The 20,364-nt window shown below is 50.6% G+C and overlaps 1 pseudogene; it reads right to left on the bottom strand.

Annotated features, from left to right (window-relative positions):
• Window positions 1-1,130: 1,130 nt before the first annotated feature.
• On the bottom strand, window positions 1,131-20,149 carry LOC137755887 (dipeptidase 2-like; annotated as a pseudogene).
• Window positions 20,150-20,364: the final 215 nt, after the last annotated feature.

Here is a 20,364-nt window from a genome sequence, read left to right as displayed (position 1 = left end):
GGTCATTGCATGCAGCAGGAAAGGATTGACGGGGGGTGACGGGAGGGAGGGCAGGAGCAGAGATTTTCCACCTTGATGGTTTTGTTCAAGGCCAGCCCAGAAGCAGCTGACGTTGGCTTCATTTATCCAAAGGGCACGGCGAGTGACCCTCTACAACCCAGGGATCCTGAAATATTTAGCAGCTCTAATGTTTGGGTGGGAAGAGAACCTCTTTTGGATGAGAAGCTCAATTATTCAGGAAGGGAGAGCTCCCGTTGTCTGGGGCGTAGGGGGGGCACCTTCCTGCTGGGTTGGCGGGGTGCCGGGCGCGGGGCACCCTGCCTGGGACACTTGCCCTGCTCTGTGGGTGAGGCCTCTCCCACAGTGCTGGGCTCTGGGGGACTTTTCTCATGGCCAAACTCTTCGTGAAAGTGGCACAACGGCCTATTTCTTCCAACAGCATCTCTGGTTCAGCCTAAGGTATGGTTCGAGGTTGCATCTCTTGTAAACCCCCCTTCAGCTGCTGTCAAGGGCTGGCACCCGAGTTCTTGAATTTAGGCTGATGTGGGTCCTGCTAGAGCCTGCTGTCATCTGCACACGTCAACAAATGTGTATGCAGGTGTGGACCAGCTGGATCTCTCTCCTTCTCTGGGAAGCGTGGTTTTCAGCAGCGTCAGGCTGGGAAGACAGACATTTCATTATCCCCGAAGTCCTGTGCAGGCAGTTGTCACACAGTGTTCCAGCAGCGGCCCACGGCCGGCACAGAACACTGCAAAGCTCCATCTAGCACAAGTGACCACGGGGAACGGGTTGAGAATCCTGCTGCATTGTACACGTCTCCTAAGGGAAGAACATCAAGAAAGATGAGCTCGCCGCGGAACTGGCGAACTGTGTGGAAGGAGCGGGATCTGTAGAGCTCAGCAGCGGCAAGCTCCTGTCATGGCTTGGCCAGTTCGGGTCTCCCCCTGTAACTTATGATGGTGTGGCGATGTTTTCCCAGATGTGGTCCCCGTGTACAAAACAAAGAATCGCTTTGCACAAAGCCAGAAGGGATACATTGAAAGAATTATCAGAAAAGAATAATACATAGGAAATGTTTGTGCTCGCATGCAAGGAAACTTTGTGGGGTATCTGTGGCTGCCAAAGTGACATCTGGCAGGATTAACTGGATCACCAGAGCCAAACAATGAGGACTGGGAAGGCAGCAATAACTGTGAGGCCAGGGCCCATGTGGGGGCAAGATTTTGAGGATGACCACTTAGGTGACAAAATGGGATTCCCACGAACCTCAGCTCTGGTTAGTTTCTGGTCTGGAGCCGGATCCTCTCTCTGATGCGGATGTGGGAGGACGGAGCGGCAAGAGCTGCCCAGCTGCTCATCTGGGAACTCATCCTCCAAGGGACTCTGTCCCTCGTTCTCCTCCCGTACCTGGAGGCGGCAGTCAGCGGGCAGCACCTCTCACAGCACCCCCACGTCCACCTGCTCAGACCACCTGCTCAGAGCTACTCTTTTGCCCAGCCCAGCATACCTGTTGCACCTGTCTGAAGACCCGCCTCACGTTTCCTCAAAGCACACCCCAGAGCTCTTTCTTACTCCAGCCACGCCTCAGCAACTCCTCTATCAGTACCGGGTATATGGACACGTCCTCCAGCCCCTGCGGGAACCTGTGTGGCCTCCAGCCAGCCAGCTATTGGGCCTCAGACCTGTTCCCTGGTCCTGAGTCAAAACCAAAGCCCTATGTGTCCAGCGTCCACTGAACCCCAGCCCTGGTCAGATATGGAAAATGGAGACTTGGAGAGAGTAAATGATTCACTCCTGCTCTTCATCCTTTAGAGGAATGCCCCAAAAGTGCTTCGACTATTTGTCAAAAGTCATTGACTTGTACTGTTAAGATCTATGCCTTTCACTTAATGCAATTTTTGCCTCCATTTATAAAGAGAAGAAAAGCTTTTTAAGAACCGGGTTGACCCCCCCCCCCGCATGCACAGACCCAGCTGCAGGCAGAGAGGATGGTCAGCCCAGCCCAGACCTTGCTAAGAGTCTGCTCAGAGGCCGTGGGTCTGCTGGCACTGGATGGGCGCAGATGCTGGGCAGATGAGCTCTGTGTGGTGTTTTAGACAAATATGATGACCTAGAGTAGGGCGAAACAGACAGGAGAGCCCAGGAAGCAGACCCTGGGAGAGGGGAGATACCAGTTGGGCCAGCACACCTGAGGCTATGGTCAAGGCCATGAGGACCACAGTGTGGTGGGCACGGTGGCTGTGAAAGCCCCACTGCTGCCCAGCCAGCCTGAGACAAGCCACGGGGAAGCACTCACCGGTCAGCCCTGTCATAATCTCCACCAATCCCGATGAACTTGCATCCAGTGACTGCCCTGATGTGGTCGAAGTGATCTGAAGAATGGGAAGTCAGCAGTGTGGGGCTTCCAGGGCAGGGGTGTGGGTGATGACTGGCCTCTGTTGATTCCCCTTTTTGCAGCCTGTAGGCCAAACAGGCCAGTTCCTTCGTGGCCTGGCACCGAGAGTACCAACTCGAGGGCCCTGAGGTTTGATCTGAAGTGATCCCAGCTGGCTCTAGACTGGACTTCAGATTTGGAATGGACCCCAGAGCCCCCTGTTTGGCCCATTTCCCACCCACGATTCACCCTGCCTCCCAGTCTCCTTGAGAACCTGTGGGGGCTCCTTTCCCCGGTTGTGGAGGATGAGAGAGGAACAAGAGGACAACTGATGAAGACCACAGAGACCTAAGGACAGTGCGCTTTAGGAGCCCCTGCAGAGGCACAGTTGGGCAGCACCCGGGCTCAGTGTCTGACAGCCTCCCTGATACCCATCAGTATCGCAGTTTTGATCCCGTGGCTCCAGTTCCACATGGCACCAAGGTGCTGTGTACCGTCCATTATTGGGTTTTGGGGAGCTGTACCTATTGCCAACAGGTGGGTCAAACCACTGGGGCTCTTCTGAAGTCCTCCCCAAGTTTGGACCCAGCTTCAGCTCCAAATCAGAGTTTTCAGAGAGCCCAGGGTGAGGCTCACCTGCCACAGTAGGCATGTCGGCTAACGGGTTGCACTGCAGCACCCGCACGGACAAGGGCACCATCACGATGCCACCGTTCTTCTTCTGCAGGGGCGGACCGGTGGACAGTCAGCTTGGCCCCCAGCACAGCCACCTGCCTGTTCACGCTCTCGGCCCCTGTGAGGAAGGTGTTGAGGTCAGAGTCGTCTCCTCTCTGGGTTTGTGTGAATGGAGGAGCCGCAGCCCTGGCCTGGGTGGTGTCTTGGCCCTGGGTTTCCGGGTTTGGAGGAGTATCTTACCACCTAGACCCCCACCTACGGCTCAAGAGTTCAGGGGCTGTGGACCGTGGGTTTTGGGGGCAGAAGATATTTAACCTGGGGTTTGAGGAACTTGAGGGAGAAGAGGCTCAGGTTCAAGGGCTCCTGGTTTGAACCACTTGCTTTAGGTTTGAGGGCCAGGGCAGTCTCTCACCAGAAGCTGCAGGATATCATCAGGAACATTCCGAGTGTTCTTGCACACACCCTGGGCAGCTGAGTGGGAGAAGATGACAGGTGCCTGTGACACTTCTAGGGCTCGCCGTGCCACAACATCGAGACGTGGGACAAGTCCACCATCATGACCAGGCGGTTCATTTCTGCCACCACCTTCTGCAGAGACAGGATGGGGAGAGGTCATCAGGGCTGCATTTACCTTGTGTGCATTTATCTGTAGGGAACAGGCGGGGCTGGACATTCATGTGGGGCAGGGTATGGAACCCGGGTCCTTACCTCACCCAAGCCGGTCAGTCGACTGACATTGCTGTAGAAGGGGTGTATACCCTTTGCTGAGCTCTGTGCCCTGCAGGATGGCCAGGAGACAGTCTGACTAGTGGCCATGACTTGGCTACAAGAGCCTAGAAAGAGGTTCTGTGGAACCGTCTACACCTGCAACTCCCTGGTGCAAGAGGAGGGACCCAAACTGGGCTGTGCCTGGCAGTAGGAGGGCCCTTCTGGGGATTCAGTCTTGTTCTGCAAACCTCCATTCCCCTCCCCACCCCAGGTTCAGGGCTGGATCCCAGGGGTAAACTTGCTTTGGGCCCCAGCGTGATCTTGGGCAGATCCCTGCCTCACTGGGCCCTTACCATCTGCACTGCGCTCACCAGGGCGTGTTCCAGGTGTGGGTGAGTGTCACGTAGCACACACCCAGCGCACAGAAGGTACGCAAGATGGAGAGGCTACTGTCCAGTGAGTGGCCGCCCTCCACATCAATGAGGCAAGCCAACTTCCGGGTATTGCTGAGAGCTGGGGGCAGGTAGGTCAGATGATCATTTTCAGAGGCAGGGGTAGCTTACTGAAGTCCCTAGCACCTACCACCAACAGTCTGTTTACCTTTTCTTTTTGTTTTTGGCCGTGCCGCGCAGCATGAGGGCTCTCAGTTCCCCCACCGGGGATCAAACCCGAGCCCCCTGCAGTGCAAGCGTGGAGTCTTAACCTCTGGACTACCAGGGAAGTCCCCCGTCTACCTGTAACTGAAGTCACAAGCTCCAGCTCAGAATAGGAGGCACACATGAGGCGGATGAGGTCAATTTGCTCCAGGGTGAGGCGCACAGCATCCCGTTCGTGGGTCTGGCATGGGACGTAGGCTGACCAGAACTGAGGGAAGGCCAGGGCTTGGTTTGGGCTTTGGAACTCCTTGGGCTTCTCATAGCCTCCTCAGCTGGCACAGCACTCACTGTGCCCAGAAGTCACATGGAATGCGTTGCTGTTTCTGTGGTACTTGGATGCCCGTCAGGTTGGCTTACTGTGACCCCTGTAGCCCCCAGCATCCATGGCATGGCACTTTCTAGGTCACTATGGTAACTTAGTTCCAATGTGACTAAGCTGTGGTCTCTGAGGCCCCCAAACTGCCCCACATTCCCCAGCAGCCATGGTGGCACCTTGTGTGTCCCTTTGGTACCTGGGCACCCACGAGACCGTCTTTCAGCCTGTCCAAGCTGGTCTGGCCATGGCTGAAATTGCACAGATTAACATCCTGCAGCCCATTGTGGTAAAACTGCCTCAGGACCAGGGGCATGTCATTGTGGCTGGAGGGAGGTCAAGGCAAATGGGTGGGCTCCTTAGGTCTTGGGATCAGGCAGGACACATTGCCTGGCCTGGGCCAGCCGGGGGGTCCCCCACCTCACACTGTCACACAGACTATACCAGGAGCAGCTGAGGCCTGGGCTGAGGGCTTCCCACCAGGGAGGGGATGACAGAGAAGGGGAAGGGCATCCATAGATGATGGAGAGGACATCCAGGGGTGGTGTGAGGGAGCCTCCCCACTAGCTCTGCATGCTCCGGACCTCCTCCCCTGCCCAGGGCCAGGCTAGGCCCCCACCGGCCCCCACCAGCCCGCACACACTACAGCCCCCCGTCCACAAGTGGGAAGTCCCGCCTCAGAGCCCGCGTGCGCTCCCGCGGACTTGGGGTGCTGGAGGTGCCTGGCGTGGTCTGGACGCGGGTTACCGGCCACAGCAGCAGACACAGCAGACGCCGCTGGTGGAGTGCGCGGGGACCTTCGAGGCCCCCGGGCCGCAAGCTGCGCAGGGCCAGGCAGGGGGGCAGAGGCGGATCTGAGAGGGGCGGGCGATGGGGTTGTGCCCATCAACACAGGCCACCCAGTGGCGCGGCCTCGCGAGGGGGGCAGGGTGAGGGAGGGGATACAGAGTCACAGGGCCCTGCGAGCCGTGTGCGGAGAGCCGCGATCCGCGAAGCCCGGCAGCCCCGGGGTGGCACTGCCCTCCCGCCCCCTGCGCAGAGGCAGCTCCCGCGGGCTAAGCTGGCCTCTGCTGAGAGCCCACTCGCCTCCCGTCGCGGGTTCCCTCCGCCCCTGCGCCTCTTCCCACTCCCGCTGCTCCGAGGGGGCGCCCTAGGTTGCTCTCCCCCGCCTCTAACCTTCCTGGCCAAGCTGGGCCGCTACTCTCAGAGGGCCACCTTCAGCCCGAGGCCTCCCGGGAGCACACCTCGTCCCCATCTGCCTGCAGCCGGCCCCGCGCACTCCGAGGGCTGCGTGCGAGCGTCTCTGCGGCCACAGGTGCTCTGGGCTCCCGGTGTCCCGGTACGGGGCCGTGTGGGCTGGTGTGGGGGAAGAGACAGTTTCTGGAAATGGGGGGTTAACTTTGTGAGCTCTGGATTCAGAAAGGGGCCCTCTGCCCCCGACCTTCTCTCTCCATCTACTTGACTCCCCAGCCTGCATGACCATTCTCTGGGGACTTCAACCAGCACCCGGGAACTCTCAGGAAACCCCCCCCCCCCCAACTTCTGTCAGCCAGCCTCAGGAAAGAGCGCCCTCAGGAGCTGCTACACCTCCCCAGGGCCTGAAGAGAGGGACTTTTGGGATGTGAACTGAACACCTTCTGGGGAGAGTCAACGACCCTTTTCCTCAACAGAGCGGGAACCCAGTCAGTAGGCTATTTGAGTGGAAGGAAATGAAGTCATTTCCATGGCAGCAGAGGCCCCATCGCAGCAACCTTCCTCCCAGGGCTGCTGGCCGACCTTCTGGCCAGGATCCCTCCTACCTCAGCATGGAAGGCCTGGCCTTGTGGACAAGTATAGGTTCTGAGGAAAGACCTGGCACCTGGGTTCTGCTGCTACACTTGCCTTATCTCGTGGCCCTTGTGGATCTAGCTTTCCCAGAAACCTCAAGGGCTAAGTGCCTGTGCTTGCTCAGAGGCCGCACGCCATTCCCCATTTCCAGCCTCAGGCCCTCCCCCTAGCTGCCTCCTCTGGGGACCCCTTCCCCCCAACACACACACACACACACACACACACACACACACACACACACACAGAGGGGATGTGCCTTCTCACAGAAGCTCAACCACTGAGATGCTTTAGGGACTGTGCCCAAACTCCTTCATCCCCAGCCTCTCAAGTTTTTGCTCTGATCCCTGGCACCCCCTGGAGCTGTTCCACCTTTGGAACCTTTCCTGGGTAGCAGGAGTGCCTAGCACTGGGGTAGTGACCTAAGTGTTAGCACTGGCGACCCTAGAAGTCTGTTACAGAAAAACATTGAGCAGTAAGGGACCCCCCTGGGGACAGAAAGGGCTGGGAATAAAGGAGCATGTGAACCTCGGGGCAGGGTGCGTGCTGCTTGACTCTCCATCCTGTTCTTGCTTCAGGGAGCAGGTCTTCCTGGGTCTCTCTATCCTGCCTCCTGAGACCCCAGGCAGGAGGCTCTTTGGGAAGCCACAGATTGCTGCTTTCAGGTTCAAAAAACCCAGCTCCCCCCTCGTTTGTGGTGGTGGCCGCTGACAATGGCTCAGAGCAGGAGCCCATGTGGTAGACTGCTAAGGCTTCTCTGCACCCTGTCTCTGCTCCTGCATCCTCCTCGGCTCGCAGAGTGCAGACGTTTCTGTCTTCAGCTGACAAAGGGGCCCCTGAGGATTGAGCAGAGGAACGTCACGTTTTCTTCCAGGCCAGCTTCAGCCCTCGGATGTTCAGGGCAGACTCTCATTTCAAATGTCAGTTTCTGAGGCTCCTTGCTTATGGCCATTTAGTGTGGAAGGAGGCTCCTGGCTGAGGAAGGCTCACACAGAACGCCGCAGGTTGTGATCTGTGGCAGTGGGCAGTGGGGGGACGGGGTGGGTCATTGCAGGAAGAGGCATTCGCTGCCTTAGGCAGTTAAACCATTGCCCTCTCTTCAGAATGGCTCAGCCAGCAAGATTCTGTGGAGTCTACCTCCTGGCACCGTGCTCCAATCGCCGGATTTTGGGTCTGGGGCAACCCAGGTCTTCGTCTGACTCTTCCGGAGCGTGCTTTCTCTTGGGAGCACGTCTGGGGACTGGCTTCTCTGCTTCCACCTTTGCTGGCGTGGCCAAAGGAACTGCTGCTGCAAAGAAAATCAAAACTGATCAGTCACTTCTGCTGTACACAGTCTCCTGCCAGAATTTCCCTCTCTCCTGTCTCTCCCAGTTTCTGGCTGAAGACCTTTAATCTACTTGACATCCAAAACACAGCCTTGGCCCATCACCTCTATGAGTCCCTAGAGAAGGGACACTGGCTGCAAAAGCAATTCCTAGAGCCTACGGCTGCAGCACATGAGGAAGTCTCTTCACCGTTTCCAGGGTAAACAGTAGAACCTGAAAGTAATTGCAATCATGAGCCTCTCCATCTCTCCCTTCCACCACAGAGAAAACATTTCTTGCAGTCTGTCACTTCTGAGGCTTTAATGGAAATGTCTTTCAAGTTTTGGAAAAAAATAATCTAATATAAATTGGTTAAGAACCCCTCTCACCTTGGCAACCCCTCTTGGGCCCCATTTATACTGCCTGTTTCAACCACACTGAACTCTAGCCCTCTGATACTTTTATGTAGATTAGAACAAGGCCAAATACTGAGGCAGAGTGATCAGGAGACTGAGAACCGCGTCCTGGGTACCAAGTCTAGGCTCACATCCACCCAGCCTCCTGGGACACCATCTCCTCAGCCCTCCAGTCTCATTAGCACTTCAACACCCCTCTTGGTTCTTCCAGTCTTCCCATCAGTATGGCACCACCCTCTCCCATAGAAGTAAAAATCATTGTAATCCTCTCTCTCTCCACCATGAAAGGATTAGATAAAGGCTCAGCAGCAGCCCCCGTGAAACACATGGTCACCACTGTGAAGAGGTGTTACTAAGACGATTTGGTCCGACTCAGAGAAGGAAAGAGACAACTCTGCCCTTAGCCTGATCAGGCTCACAGGAAGGAAGCACACTGGGGGCAGCCTTTGAGAGTGTGGCAACGCGAGAGAACCTTCTTTAGGAGGGGACTCCCTGTTGCCGACCTTGAAAAAGCAAGGATGGGACATGCGTTTACTGGGGCTGTTGCAGAGGGGATGTGCCCAGAGGTTGGGCCACCCTGCTTGAGAATCAAAGCACCTTCTAGTCCGAAGCTGCTTGAATGCTCCAATCGCCGGATTTTGGGTCTGGGGCAACCCAGGTCTTCGTCTGACTCTTCCGGAGCGTGCTTTCTCTTGGGAGCACGTCTGGGGACTGGCTTCTCTGCTTCCACCTTTGTTGGCGTGGCCAAAGGAACATCCCCGTAGGCCCGGTAGCCACCAACCAGGCAGTATGTCTCCCCATGCCAGCCCAACTGCGTTTCTCCACACCCTCGGTGGAGGACATGGTAGTGACCAGAGATAGGAGGAGAAATGGGAGCCACTGCTGCTGCAAAGCAAATCAGAACTGATCAGTCACTTCTGCTGTACACAGTCTCCTGCCAGAATTTCCCTCTCTCATGTCTCTGCCAGTTTCTGGCTGAAGACCTTTAATCTACTTGACATCCAAAACACAGCCTTGGCCCATCACCTCTATGAGTCCCTAGAGAAGGGACACTGGCTGCAAAAGCAATTCCTAGAGCCTACGGCTGCAGCACGTAAGGAAGTCTCTTCACCGTTTCCAGGGTAAACAGTAGAACCCGAAAGTAATTGCAATCATGAGCCTCTCCATCTCTCCCTTCCACCACAGAGAAAACATTTCTTGCAGTCTGTCACTTCTGAGGCTTTAATGGAAATGTCTTTCAAGTTTTGGAAAAAAATAATCTAATATAAATTGGTTAAGAACCCCTCCCACCTTGACAACCCCTCTTGGGCCCCATTTATACTGCCTGTTTCAACCACACTGAACTCTAGCCCTCTGATACTTTTATGTAGATTAGAACAAGGCCAAATACTGAGGCAGAGAGATCAGGAGACTGAGAACCGCGTTCTGGGTACCAAGTCTAGGCTCACATCCACCCAGCCTCCTGGGACACCATCTCCTCAGCCCTCCAGTCTCATTAGCACTTCAACACCCCTCTTGGTTCTTCCGGTCTTCCCATCAATATGGCACCACCCTCTCCCCTAGTACTCAGCAGCGCAGGATGGGATGTGTCTGAGGGCACCAATGTAGATGTCTACATGACAGCACAGAGGTGCCTGGGTTTGAAGGTGTGTTTCAAGAGTGGCCCTCTTCCTCAAACTGCTCCATTTACCATTTGCCAACAAAAATGCACTTGTCTTTTGCTAAGAGGCCAATCAGGAAAGGGTCTGAATGGAAGCGTCCTGTAGCCCAAAGGGGAAAGTTACATTTATAAAGATCAGAACCATCCTGCACACTTGTCCAGGGAGGACCTTTCACTTGTCCTCAGCAGTGAGCACTGTGGGTCCCTGAAGATGTCCCAGGTCACTGGTATTACTTACAGCTGGGAACGCGCTCAGGTATACGTAGTGGGCAAACCGCACAGGAACATGAGGCAGCCAGGTGAGGTTGTGCGTACACCATGCCTCCTGTAGAGATGCCCTGTCTCGGCGTACCTGCCGCACTGCCCACCCATGGAACAGAGCACAGGTCTGAGTTAATATAGACGATCCAGTCACACATTCTCTCTCAGACAACCAAAGAGATTGGTATCTGGTGGAGAACTGTCAGGGAAGTTTCTCTGAGGGCAGCACGTTGGCGGTTACGCTGCCATGGAAACTGTGAGAAGGTCAGTGAGGTCATCACTACCCAGTGAGGTCATGATAAGGAACCTGTGACTTGGGGGTCAGGCTTCAGGAGGAGGGGCAGTTTTGTGGAGGAAAGCAGGGGGAGGGCAGAGGTACTCTGCCTGGCCCCTCACACCTGGGCCTCCCCACCCATGCCCTAGTCTAGCAGACATCCCACGTGGGGCGTGCTGGTGGGCTGGCACAGCCCCAGGGGCCCCAGGAGGGCAAGAGAGACCCACATTCTGAGATTGGCTTGAGAGGCAAGATTAACGTAAGAGAGAGCTAGGTTGTATGGCACTGACCCTAAGAGGCAGAGATTTGTGTGGACTGGGGAAACAGGGAAGGCTCCTTGGCAGTGGGCCTGAAGGACAAGTGAGATTTGGACACATGGGGAAGACAGGGAAGACATTCCAGCTTGGAAGAATAAAAGCAAAGACACACTGTCCTCGACCTTGTGCTGCCCCAAATATAAATTCATAGAACCCTCACATTTTCACAACTGAGGACTGAAGAAAAGCAAGATGTGAAGGGGCCTAGCCAGTGTTACACAGGTAGTGGAGAGGTGTTCTGCTCAATGGTTAGGTTCATGTTGGGGCTCCGGATTTACAGCTGATAGGAATGTGAGGACAAGCTCATGCCATTTCAAACATTTCCAAGTGATACTGAGAGAGATGTTAAAGGTGCAAAATGAGGGTGCTGAATGACCTCACAAAGTGGGAATGGTGGGCCCATTTTCATATGAAATTCAAAACAAGTTCCTGACCAAAGGACATAATACAAAATGACAACATAATCATTACACTCCCCTCTCCCCTAGAAGTAAAAATCATTATAATCCTCCCTCTCTCCACCATGAAAGGATGAGATAAAGGCTCAGCAGCAGCCCCCGTGAAACACATGGTCACCACTGTGAAGAGGTGTCACTAAGACGATTTGGTCCGACTCAGAGAAGGAAAGAGACAACTCTGCCCTTAGCCTGATCAGGCCCACAGGAAGGAAGCACACTGGGGGCAGCCTTTGAGAGTGTGGCAATGCGAGAGAACCTTCTTTAGGAGGGGACTCCCTGTTGCCGACCTTGAAAAAGCAAGGATGGGACATTCGTTTACTGGGGCTGTTGCAGAGGGGATGTGCCCAGGAGGTAGAGACTGCTTGGACCTCTATTTTAGAGGTTGGGCCACCCTGGTTGAGAACCACAGCACCTTGCATTCCTAAACTGCTTGAATCAGCGAGTGCACGTTAGGACAGACGAAGTCAGGCCTCATTGGAGCAGACTGCCTTTGGGAGTGGTAGAAGGTAAAATGGGAAGGGGAATGCTCTGGAGGAGGTTTGTCATGGCAGGTGGGCCAGCACGAGACCATCCAGATTCTCCAAGGCTCCAGAGATGACTTGGCTGGGAGCATCCCTCTGATGTGGTGCGGGGACTCCTACCTTAAGAGGACCTGGCTGGGCATTTGTGGGAGGCAGAATAAATGGTTTATTAACTTAAGAGAGCGAGAGACTCACCTGGGGGGTTCCACAAAACCACTTCAAAAGACTTGTACCTGGATTCTTGAGCCAACCCTCAGAAAACTTATCTAGATCTGGAGTAGGGCTCAGGAAGCTGCACTTTTCATAAGCTTCCTGGGCAGTCCCACCACAGTGGTCCATGGATAGAGTGACCAAATTCTTGTGTATTCTCGCGTTGCTTTTGGGAGTCAAAGTGGGCAATGTGAAAAACTGCAGCAGGCATACGTATAAACAGGGAATATTCAAGGCAAACAGAGGGGTAGAGTTTTTCTATGCATGAATCATATTTGAGGAAAGCTAGCCTGGTGGTTAAAGAACACAACCCTTGGGAGAGACAGACAGACCAGATTCTGTCCTACTTACTTGTGTGATTTTGACCAAGTTCTTTTATCCTTCTGACTGTTTCTTCATATGGAAAAGAGCTATGGCTGTACATTTAGCACAATATTCTCTTTTGGCAAAGGTTGCTCTGGGTCCATTTGTGTTCTCTGCAACTTAAACCTTTCCGGTGTGCAAGCATTTTTAAGTTGTTTGGTGAAGTATTACATTTGACTTTCAACTGTTCATTACTTTGGGCAAAGCTTATATAATGCTGCAGAGACTAGAACCTATGCAGAGATAGTGAGAGGATGTGATAAGCTTATTCTGCCGGTTTATAAAAAAGTTTAACCTTTTCTCCTCTTCCTCCGCCTGCCACCAAGAGATGAGAAAGAAGGCAGAGCCTGGAAATGCACACCAAGCAATACTTCTGTGTCAGTTTGCCTTTTATTCCTCTGCCAGTACTTCCCAGACAGATTTCACCAAAAGTGCCTAAGCTTGCCATGGCCATTGTTGTGAAGAACATTTCTCTCTATTGCTAGTCACATCCCCTTTTCCTTCTCCTGGGCGCTTAATGGATGTTTGGGGGCAGGAAATAAAATTTAAACTAAAACATCAAAAAAAAAAAAAAATGAATGATGAGCTCAAGTAGGCGTTATTGTGGTCCAGATAAGGTTTGGTTCATTCATTCCCTCGATTAGCATTTATCCCCCTTTGCGCCAGGCATGCGGGGAGAGAGAGAAATGTCTTTAAAGAGTCTGTGGTTGTATGGGGGAGGGAGCTGTGGAAATCTGTCATTTAGAAACAGCATGGAAGTGCTAGGGAAAAATTGTTTGGTTCATTTATCTCTCACTCATCCGTTCACCCATAGCAACTACAAAGGGTTTCACGCAGAGGAACTGGCTGCCCTGAACTTGACATACTCGTGGGGGAAACAACAATGTAAAGCACCAGCAGTGGTAAGTCACCAGTAGTGATTTCAAGCCAGAAGGAACCACTCACCAATGGAGAGAGGCACAGGGTGAGCAGTGACTTGCAGAAAGGAGGGGTTATTCATTCCAACTGCTGAGTTCAAGATCATCTGGGTTGTTGTGTGGTTCGTGCTTACTGCATCTCTTTTTGGAACGTGGCTCCACCCTCCAAGAAGGGTGAGGATGATCACCCTTCTTTCCTCCTGCTGTGCCCCGGGGTCACCCAGCGAGTGTCTGCAGGGATGATCTGCTCTGTACTGGCTTTTCAGTCCCACTCCCGGGAGAAGAGAGACGAAGCTGTGTCTCCACCGCAGCTTGGCCTGATTCAGTCACTGGGTGAAAAGGTGGGAAGAAGGTCAAGTTCATGAGAACTGATACACTGCAGAGTCATTTAGTCCTGAAGTACCAGTTCTGGTTGCTGGTGAGTTGCTAAATCCAGGGACCTGAATGTAATTCCTCCAGAGCCACTGAGACATCACTTCCAGGCCCATGGCGGGCTGTAGGGGTGCTGACTTTTCTCAGTGCTAAGGAGCAGCCATCTTCCACTGAGAGAGGACTCTGTGTCAGCAGGAGCAGAAGCACACCAGGCACCGAAGGAGGTTCTGCATCCCAGCATCTTCCAACACAGTGATAGATCCACGGGCAGAAGATGCGACAGGGCATTCACCATAGAACACAAGCTTATCCCCAATAAATATGGAAAGATGTTCAACTTCACTACCTAACAAAGAAACGCAAGTTATAAATCTATGTCTTTTTTGCTCATCTAATTGGTAGAAAGTTTTAAGAATGCACAAAATTTGCTGCTAAGGATGTAAGGAAAAGGCCGTTTTCATCTGTTGCTGCTGATGGGGATGGAAATTGGTGCGAACCTTCTGGAGGGTAATTTGGCAATTTGTGTATCAACAGCCTTAAAATGTTCATACACTTTGAGCCAGTAATTTTGCTTTTAGGATCTTATCCTAAGGTGAAAGTCAAATTTATGTACAAGACTTATGTTCAAGAATATTCATCTCAGCCAGTAGTGTAATAGAAAAAATATTAGAAGCTACCTAAAAATCCCACAATAGGGGGTTGGTTAAATAACGGATGGCCCAACTTAAGAATGGAAAATAAAGACGCACACGTAGAAAATGGACTTGAGGACACGGGGAAGGGGAAGGGGAAGCTGGGACGAAGTGAGAGAGTGGCATGGACTTATATATACTACCAAATGTAAAATAGCTAGCTAGTGGGAAGCAGCCGCGTAGCACAGGGAGATCAGCTCGGTGCTTTGTGACCACCTAGAGGGGTGGGATAGGGAGGGTGGGAGGGAGACGCAAGAGGGAGGAGATATGGGGATATATGTGTGTGTATAGCTGTTTCACTTTGTTATAAAGCAGAAAGTAACACACCATTGTAAAGCAATTATACTCCAATAAAGATGTTTTTTTTAAAAAAGGATGGAAAACAGTTCATTCATTAAAAATGATTTTCTCCAAGAATATTTAATGGTGGGAAGATGTAGTGTAAAAGCAGGGCACAAAATACTAGATGGAGTATTTCATTTTGTTAAAATTTTAATAATACAAGTGCAGAAAAAGTGATTAAAACAACAGTACTGATTTGACTACGGGACATTTTTTTCTTTAAATTTTTCTGTATTTGGTGTTATAAAGCATCATATATCCTCTCTGAGTCTCAGTTTATGTTCTGTGAAGTGGGACTCATCACATCTACACTGCAGTGTACTCGGGCAGAGCAGCACAATATTTGAAAGTGCCCTTGACAATGACCAGCCCATTGTAATACTCCAGGAATGGTTATAATATCATTGCCAATGACACACCCATAGTCCGGATATTATCCGTAACGATTACTAAGGTTTTTTATCTCCCTCCAATTTTACTAAGACAAAAAAAGGATTAATTGAAGACTCTAAGTCATTTTTACTGAGGTTCTTTTTTTTTTTTTTTTTTTTCAAAATACTAATTGTAAAGTCTGCAGTGGGTATATAGGTGTTCAACTTTTTTCCAGATTTTATGTTTTTGGTTTTTTTTTTATTTTTTATTTATTGTTTATTTATTATTTTTATTTTTGGCTGTGTTGGTTGTTCGTTTCTGTGCGAGGGCTTTTCCAGTTGCGGCAAGTGGGGGCCAGTCTTCATCGCGGTGCGCGGGCCTCTCACTATCGCGGCCTCTCTTGTTGCGGAGCAGAGGCTCCAGACGCTCAGGCTCAGTAGTTGTGGCTCACGGGCCCAGTTGCTCCGCGGCATGTGGGATCTTCCCAGACCAGGGCTCGAAACCATGTCCCCTGCATTGGCAGGCAGATTCTCAACCACTGCTCCACCAGGGAAGCCCCTTTACTGAGGTTCTTAATACTCACCTTCCTCACAAGGGTGGAGAAAACTCTCAGCTTTTTGTATTGAATGCAAATGTCTCTATTCTTGCCCATTTCAGAGTCCTCCTCACTCAAAATCTAGGTTTTGTCGATCTTTAGTCTCTCGTCTTATCTCAGATTATTCTGTGGTAAGATGGTGCAAACTATGTATTTACTAACTGGAGAGAATTCAAGTCCCCGGAGCTGTTGTAGCTCAAAATTCTGTTTTAAGTGGAGTCATTTTCTGTGCTTTCCTTTCATGCTGTCTGCAAAATGCCTGTTTCTGTCCTCCTTGAGATCCAGGTTTACAGCGCTCTCCTTTTTCTCATTCTGGGGTCTCTATGTTTGTGGCATCTCTGAGGGCCCATGTTCTGTTGAGGCTAAATTTGATACCTGGGGGGGGGGGTGGGAAAAGCAACTTCCAGATGGGTCAGCCTAGAAAAGGATCCCCCATTGTGTAGAAATTTAAAAACAGGCAAAATACCTGTCCTATCAGACACTATGATTTGCCCCCTCTGTCTGACACAGCCTAGAGCTTCGTCATTTAATTCACACCTATCTATTGTGAAGGCCCAGCCAACAAGATCATTTTGGAGCCCTGAGTGGGTGCCCAGAATGGATGGGAGGGCTGAGGTAACCAGAACTCTGCCTTTTTTATGGACAGGTGTTAGGGCATCTTCTTTTCAAAGTGACATATTCCCAACCCATCCAACTCATGTAGAGGAGAAAAACCACTGTCACCAGCCAAAGGGAGAAAAACATGGGGCTGCAGAGGAAGAGGGATCTTGTGGGGACTCTTGTATTATTCATCCACGTGCAAGTATGAGCTCCAGATTTGATAAGACATGCAGTCTGATCAAAAGTCATGCAATTAATGATTTCTTTCAAAAATCAAAGAACTCTTTGATTCTTCATTTTAATGTAACTTTGACCTCTTTTCTTTCCATGTCATGAAAGAGGCCTTGACTAAGCTACACATGCTCTCTCTCCGTGCCTGCAGTGTATCAGAAAGCATCCTCAGTTACTTTCACAGGCAGTGGAGAACTCCTTAATTTTTCTCTGATGACAAGAGCTCCCTTTGAGCCTGGGCCAGAGGTGAGCAAGATTCTGATTCTGGAAAGATGTAGAAAAATGAAGTTCCTTTTGCCAGAGGTTCTGGGTGAGCATTGTTGATGTATGACTGTTAGCAGTCTTGCCCTTCTTCCACCTATTCTTCCTTTTCTGCATGGTGGACTGTCCTTTAGTTTTGGGGGTACAGTATTGGGGAAAAAAGGAAGGGGAGGCTAGAGGTAAGTAGGCTAGTGGCGGGGATTTTGTGCAAGAATATTTGAAGAAGGAAGTGTGGGAGCAAGTGCTGTGGTAAGACGGGAAAGGGAGAATTAAAAAAAAAAATCTCTGATCCATAAATCCCCTTCAAAGACTCTAAGCGAAGTACTTAAAGTATTTTACAATTACTTTTTGGTTACTACTCTGCAGTATAAAAAACAATAAGTTCACTTTTTATCGTATCCCCATGTCATTAGAATCATTTTAAAGACGTGTCTTAACGGCTGTATCGTGTACCATCCTTTATTTAACCAGCTCCCTTTTTTGGACAGTTAATTCAGTTATTTTGTTGTTAATAAATAAATAAATAAATAAATAAATAAGATGGATATTTTTGTTTGTAATTCTGATTATGTCATTTTTTCAGTCAGGATAATGGATGGTAGCTGTACTAACAAACAACCTAAAATCTCAGTGGCTTAGCAGGTGTTGACTGAAAAAAATGCACAACTAAAAGTTGAGAATCATCTTTTTTTTGGTGGACTTGCTGAGGACTTAAGCCCGGGAGGCAGTGTCAAATCGCTCTGAGAGATTGCACTGAAGAGGGAAGGGAGGAACCAGGACATATAGGAGTTTTGCAAAAACAAAACAAAACAAAACATAAAACCCCAAAACAACCAGGTAGTCGGAACATCAAAAGATTACTGTTAACTAAAGAAAAACCAGACATCTCAAGTTAATGAATTTAGCATTTTTCTATGTATGGGAAGAGGCAGGAGTCTGGGCTCATTGGAATCCTTCCTTTGATGTGCATTTGAACTATCTAGAGCCAGCATCCTGCTTTTCTCCATCCTGAATCCCCGCCGGGTGCACCATCGGGGATGGCTGCCATGGCTGATGATGGCTTGATGGCTGCAACACTCTGTTGACTGATAGGGCAGGCGACATTCTTCATCCATACAGGTTCGAGTTTTATTTCTTGCTCGATTTACTGGCTAGGGTTGGAGTGGGAGACTCTGTTCTTTGCAGATGTGAGGGACTCAGGGTCCTTCAACATTGCGGCGTCACCTTCCTCAGGTCCTCAGAGCCCCGCGCTGGAAGAAGGGAGCTTGGAGAAGGCACGCACGCTCTTGGCCTCTTCTGCCCAGAGAGGACAGAGCCATTTCTGCGCATGGTCCACTTGTCAGGGCTCGTCCCAGGGCCCCACCCAGAGGCAAGGGGGCTGTCGAAGGGAATCTGGATGCAGCAAAGAGAAAGGGCCAATGGGTATTGATTAACAACTAGCCAAGGTCCTACCTACCTACCAATTCACTGTCAGATCTTTAGAATACAAAGGGTTACATTTCTGCAATCCTCCTCTAATTCGAGACAATTCTCCATTCATATTCTCTTTTGCTTATAGCAACCTTGAGCTGGGTCTTCCCAGGCTCTTCTTTCTACCCCTGCAGGCTGTGGTCTCCTCGGAAGCTTTGGTGGGATGCAGGCACCATCTGGGAGAAGGCGCCTCGGAACTCACATGCCCGCGTTGCCCAGGACCCCAATTCCTTCCACCTCTCGGATGCTGCTTTCTTTTCCCAGGGACAGAGCCAAGCTGTAATTGACTCCTTGGGCATTTCAAAGTCCCTGATCCCAAGACTGAAGGATGACTCCCTGCTGTTGTGAAAGGTTACCAAATTATCAGGACCTCTGATTAGGAGGGACAGTGGGAAGAGGGGAGGTAGTGTCAGGGGAAAGGCACTGACATTTCAAACTCAACTGGCGACTGCAGCCCCTGGTAATGGCTTTAGTAACTTCACAGCTGATCCCTGTGATTGAGCATCAGGACCATTGAATGCTAATTGAGTTGAAAAGCTTCCCCCTCATGTGCTAAAACTCTCAGGCAGTAAAAGGCTTCTGACCATGTCTGGAGTTGCGTGCTGGGGACAATGTGGTGGGTTGCCTCTGGCTACACTTAACTGCTGTTTGTCTTCCCGGCTTGACGGGGTAGGGTTGCTGTACCTACACAGACTTTAAAATTATTTTAAAATTATTTTTAATTTTTTTAAAATTGAAGAATGGTTGATTTACATTGTTGGTGGTTTCAGGTGTACAGCAAAGTGATTCAGTTATGCATACACACATACATACATATACATACATACATATATATATTCTTTTCCAGATTCTTTCTCATTATCGTTTATTGCAAGATATTGAGTAATATTGAGCACAGTAATACTGTGCTTACAGTAGGACCCTGTTGTTCATCTATTTTACATATATCATATATCTGTGTGTCTCTGTTAACCCCACACTCCTAATTTATCCCTCCCCTCACTCTTTCCCCTTCGGTAACCGTAATTTTATTTTCTGTGTCTGTGGGTCTATTTCTCAAACAGCCTTTTTTTTTTTTTAAGCAGATTACACCTTGCTGTGGCTGGATCAATACTCTGGAGTGAGCTGTTTGCCCTCAAAACTGCTGGGGCCGCAGCCATGGAGCTGCAGGATCCCAACGGGGTCCTGACGTCCATCTGCTCTGGTTTTTTCAGGTGCGCTGAATCGACAGTCCTGAGTTTTGAAGTTTTCCTGGAGGGGACTTGAGGGGATTTCTCCAGGATCGATGGAACTCCTTTTGTGGTGCTTCAGTGCTTCCACCATGAAGCGCTCATTTCTCTATGCACGTCCCCCCGCCCCACCCCACTGTTTCCTTTACTCTCTCTCCTCCCACCCCAATTCCCAGAAGAAAATCTAAGAATCAGGTCCAAACATAAGATCTTTGGAGAATCCTTGTGTGTGTTTTTTTAAATTTTTATTGGAGTATAGTTGATTTACAATGTTGTGTTAGTTCCGGGTGTACAGCAAAGTGAATCAATTATACATATACATATAATCCACTCTTTTTTAGATTCTTTTCCCATACAGGTCATTACAGAGTACTGAGTAGAGTTCCCTGTGCTATACGGTAGGTCCTGATTAGTAATCTAGTTTATAGGTAGTGTTGTGTATATGTCAATCCCAATCTCCCAATTTATCCCTCTCCCCTCCCCACTTTCCCCCCCTGGTAACCATAAGTTTGTTTTCTACATCTGTGACTCTATTTTGAATCCTTGTGTTTTACTGTAGTCCTGAAACTAGATAAAGCCTAGTCATCAATAAACAGGTGAGGAAGTAGAGCCAGGCATTGGTTGAGTGTTGATGTTTCTGGTACAAGCTGACTCTCCGCTCATCATCCCACACCTTCATCAGCCATCATCATGCTGTCTGTCACCTCCTCTTCTCCGAAGAAGGCCCGGGCCATCTTTTGAAAATACAAAGCCCAGCATTGAGACCCTCCCAACTGAGAGAGCAGGAAGGGCCAGGGTTGCTGAGGTGCTCCCTGAACCCCACTCAGGGGATCTGTGTTGTTCCCTTCTGGGTGTATTGCGTGGACCCCTAAAATTCCTCCAAACCTCTGCCTCTGCACTTCCAGATTGCCCCTGAAAGAAATGAACAATAATCATAATACCCACCACG

This window comes from Eschrichtius robustus, chromosome 21 (genome assembly GCF_028021215.1).
Source record: "Eschrichtius robustus isolate mEscRob2 chromosome 21, mEscRob2.pri, whole genome shotgun sequence".
NCBI classification, from domain to species: domain Eukaryota; kingdom Metazoa; phylum Chordata; class Mammalia; order Artiodactyla; family Eschrichtiidae; genus Eschrichtius; species Eschrichtius robustus.
Note: the sequence above shows the minus strand (reverse complement) of the source record. Positions and strands in the feature narration are given on the sequence as shown.